Here is a 4,779-nt window from a genome sequence, read left to right as displayed (position 1 = left end):
GCAGGAGCAAGGATAAGAACATTCTTGTGGAAGCAGATCCAGAACCTGAAAGGACTCTGAAGAGAAAATTAAAAAAAGCTAAAATACAACAATCCAGAGATAACCTTTCAGAAATTTTCGAACAGGCAGAGGAGATGGCAGCCGAAAATAATAATAATGTAAGGAAGATGCTTGGTGACTTTACTGCACCTAATTCCAATTTACATGGAAGAAGCATCTCCATTCCTGCCATTGGAGCAAACAACTTTGAGCTGAAACCTCAATTAGTTTCTCTGATGCAGCAGAACTGCAAGTTTCATGGACTTCCATCTGAAGATCCTTTTCAGTTCTTAACTGAATTCTTGCAGATATGTGATACTGTTAAGACTAATGGAGTAGATCCTGAAGTCTACAGGCTCATGCTTTTCCCTTTTGCTGTAAGAGACAGAGCTAGATTATGGTTGGATTCTCAACCCAAAGACAGCCTGAACTCTTGGGATAAGCTGGTCACGGCTTTCTTAGCCAAGTACTTTCCTCCTCAAAAGCTGAGCAAGCTTAGAGCTGATGTTCAAACCTTCAGACAGAAAGAAGGTGAATCCCTCTATGAAGCTTGGGAAAGATACAAACAGTTGACCAAAAAGTGTCCTTCTGACATGCTTTCAGAATGGACCATCCTAGATATATTCTATGATGGTTTATCTGAGCTATCAAAGATGTCACTGGACACTTTTGCAGGTGGATCCATTCACCTAAAGAAAACGCCTGCAGAAGCTCAAGAACTCATTGACATGGTTGCTAATAACCAGTTCATGTACACTTCTGAAAGGAATCCTGTGAGCAATGGGACGCCTATGAAGAAGGGAGTTCTTGAAGTTGATACTCTGAATGCCATATTGGCTCAGAATAAAATATTGACTCAGCAAGTCAATATGATTTCTCAGAGTCTGCATGGAATGCAAGCTGCATCCAACAGTACTCAAGAGGCATCTTCTGAAGAAGAAGCCTATGATCCTGAGAACCCTGCAATAGCAGAGGTAAATTACTTAGGTGAACCTTATGGAAACACCTATAACTCAACATGGAGAAATCATCCAAATTTCTCATGGAAGGATCAAAAGCCCCAACAAGGCTTTAATAATGGTGGAAGAAACAGGTTTAACAATAATAAACCTTTTCCATCATCAACTCAGCAACAGACAGAGAACTCTGAACAAAATGCTTCTAATTTAGCAAATCTAGTCTCTGATCTATCTAAAGCCACTGTAAGTTTCATGAATGAAACAAGGTCTTCCATTAGAAATTTCGAAGCACAAGTGGGCCAGCTGAGTAAAAGGATCACTGAAATCCCTCCTAGTACTCTCCCAAGCAATACAGAAGAGAACCCAAAAGGAGAGTGCAAGGCCATTGACATAAGCGCCATGGCCGAACCTGTGAGGAGAGGAGAGGACGTGAATCCCAAGGAGGAAGACCTCCTGGGACGTCCAGTGGTCAATAAGGAGCTTCCCTCTGAGGAACCAAAGGAATCTGAGGCTCATCTAGAGACCATAGAGATTCCATTGAACCTCCTTATGCCCTTCATGAGCTCTGATGAATATTCTTCTTCTGAAGAAAATGAGGATGTTACTGAAGAGCAAACTGCCAAGTTTCTTGGTGCAATCATGAAGCTGAATGCCAAATTATTTGGCATTGATGCTTGGGAAGTTGAACCTCCCTTGTTCATCAATAAACTAAGTGATCTGGATCAACTGACATTGCCTCAGAAGAGACAGGATCCTGGAAAGTTCATAATCCCTTGTACCATAGGCACCATGATCTTTAAGGCTCTGTGTGACCTTGGTTCAGGGATAAACCTCATGCCCCTCTCTGTAATGGAGAAACTGGGAATCTATGGGGTGCAAGCTGCTAAAATCTCACTAGAGATGGCAGACAGCTCAAGAAGACAGGCTTATGGACAAGTAGAAGATGTATTAGTAAAGGTTGAGGGCCTTTACATACCTACTGATTTCATAGTCCTGGATACTGGAAAGGAAAAGGATGAATCCATCATCCTAGGAAGACCTTTCCTGGCCACAGCAAGAGCTGTGATTGATGTTGACAGAGGTGAAATAGTCCTTCAATGGAATGAGAACTCCCTTGTATTCAAAACTCAAGGATCTCCCTCTGCAACCATGGAGAGGAAGCTTGAAATGCTTCTCTCAAAGCAGAGTCAACCAGAGCCCCCACAGTCAAACTCTAAGTTTGGTGTTGGGAAGCCACAACCAAACTCTAAGTTTGGTGTTGAACTCCCATATCCAAACTCTAAGTTTGGTGTTGGAGAGTTTCAACAAAGCTCTGCACATCTGTGAGGCTCCATGAGAGCCCACTGTCAAACTATTGACATTAAAGAAGCGCTTGTTGGGAGGCAACCCAATGTTTATCTAATTCATATTTTTATTGTTTTTCATGTTTTCTTAGGTTCATGATCATGTGGAGTCACAAAATAAACAAAAAAAAAAAAAAATCAAAAACGGAATCAAAAAACAGCAGAAGAAAAATCACACCCTGGAGGAGCATCTGTCTGGCGTTCAAACGCCAGAACAGAGCATAGTTCTGGCGCTGAACGCCCATAATGGGAGCATCCTAGCGCTGAACGCCCAGAACAAGCATGGTTCTGGCGTTCAACGCCAGAAATGGCAGCAAAGGGGCGTTGAACACCCAAAATGGGCACCAACCTGGCGCTGAACGCCCAGAGTTGTGTGCAAGGGCATTTTGCATGCCTAAATTGGTGCAGGGATGTAAATGCCTTGACATCTCAGGATCTGTAGACCCCACAGTATCCCCACCTACCTCATCATCTCTCTTCCCATTCATGATCATCCCTTCTACTTTCCATTTACCACTCACATCCATACACCCACTACCTTCAAAATTCAACATCTCTCTACCACCCAATCCCACCCATATGGCCGAATACACACTCCCATCCATCTCCTCCATATCTTCTTCTTATTCTTCTATTCTTTCTTCTTTTGCTCGAGGACGAGCAACATTCTAAGTTTGGTGTGGTAAAAAAAAAGCATAGCTTTTTTGTTTTTTCTCCATAACCATTGATGGCACCTAAGGCCAGAGAGGCCTCTAGAAAGAGGAAAAGGAAGACAAAAGCTTCCATCAAGGGTCTATAGCCCAGTGGTAGAACATTTGACTGCAAATCAAGAGATCCCTGAGATACCTCAGGGGATACATTTTCTTCCACACAATTATTGGAAGCAACTAAGGGTGGAACATCAAGAGCACTCCATCATCCTTCATGAAATCAGAGAAGATCTAAAAGCAATGAAGGAGGAGCAGCAAAGACAAGGAAGAGACATAGAAGAGCTCAAGGACATCACTAAGGTGGACTCATTCCTTGTTCTTACTTTCTCTGTTTTTCATTTTCTATGTTATGTGCTTATCTATGTTTGTGTCTTCATTACATGATCATTAGTAGTTAGTAAACTCTGTCTTAAAGTTATAAATGTCCTATGAATCCATCACCTCTCTTAAAAGAAAAATGTTTTAATTCAAAAGAACAAGAAGTACATGAGTTTCGAATTTATCCTTGAACTTAGCTTAATTATATTGATGTGGTGACAATGCTTCTTGTTTTCTGAATGTATGCTTGAACAGTGCATATGTCTTTTGAAGTTGTTGTTTAAGAATGTTAAATATGTTGGCTCTTGAAAGAATGATGACTAGGAGACATGTTATTTGATAATCTGAAAAATCATAAAAATGATTCTTGAAGCAAGAAAAAGCAGCAAAGAACAAAGCTTGCAGAAAAAAAAAAAGAAAAAAAAAAGGGGCGAAAAAAAAAAGAAAAGAAAAAAAATAGAAAGAAAAAGAAAAAGCAAGCAGAAAAAGCCAATAACCCTTAAAACCAAAAGGCAAGGGCAAATAAAAAGGATCCCAAGGCTTTGAGCATCAGTGGATAGGAGGGCCTAAAGGAATAAAATCCTGGTCTAAGCGGCTAAACCAAGCTGTCCCTAACCATGTGCTTGTGGCGTGTAGGTGTCAAGTGAAAACTTGAGACTGAGCGGTTAAAGTCAAGGTCCAAAGCAAAAAAAAGAGTGTGCTTAAGAACCCTGGACACCTCTAGTTGGGGACTTTAGCAAAGCTGAGTCACAATCTGAAAAGGTTCACCCAATTATGTGTCTGTGGCATTTATGTATCTGGTGGTAACACTGGAAAACAAAGTGCTTAGGGCCACGGCCAAGACTCATAAAGAAGCTGTGTTCAAGAATCATCATACTGAACTAGGAGAATCAATAACACTATCTGAACTCTGAGTTCCTATAGATGCCAATCATTCTGAACCTCAATGGATAAAGTGATATGCCAAAACTATTCAAGAGGCAAAAAGCTATAAGTCCCGCTCATTTGATTGAAGCTATGTTTCATTGATAGTTTGGAATTTATAGTATATTCTCTTCTTTTTATCCTATTTGATTTTCAGTTGCTTGGAGACAAGCAACAATTTAAGTTTGGTGTTGTGATGAGCGGATAATTTATACGCTTTTTGGCATTGTTTTTAGTAGGATCTAGTTACTTTTAGGGATGTTTTCCTTAGTTTTTATGTTAAATTCACATTTCTGGACTTTACTATGAGTTTGTGTATTTTTCTGTGATTTCAGGTATTTTCTGGCTGAAATTGAGGGACTTGAGCAGAAATCAGATTCAGAGGTTGAAAAAGGACTGCTGATGCTGTTGGATTCTGACCTCCCTGCACTCAAAGTGGATTTTCTGGAGCTACAGAACTCGAAATGGCGCGCTTCCAATTGCGTT

The 4,779-nt window shown here is 40.6% G+C and overlaps 1 non-coding gene across 1 annotated transcript; it reads right to left on the bottom strand.

Moving 5' to 3' along the window:
- Window positions 1–530: 530 nt before the first annotated feature.
- Window positions 531–638, bottom strand: LOC148578450 (small nucleolar RNA R71). The gene has a single exon (XR_015903330.1). It is a non-coding gene; the product is annotated as a small nucleolar RNA R71 (small nucleolar RNA).
- Window positions 639–4,779: the final 4,141 nt, after the last annotated feature.

This window comes from Arachis ipaensis, chromosome B1 (genome assembly GCF_059453495.1).
Source record: "Arachis ipaensis isolate K30076 ecotype BB chromosome B1, ASM5945349v1, whole genome shotgun sequence".
Taxonomy (NCBI): Eukaryota; Viridiplantae; Streptophyta; class Magnoliopsida; order Fabales; family Fabaceae; genus Arachis; species Arachis ipaensis.
Note: the sequence above shows the minus strand (reverse complement) of the source record. Positions and strands in the feature narration are given on the sequence as shown.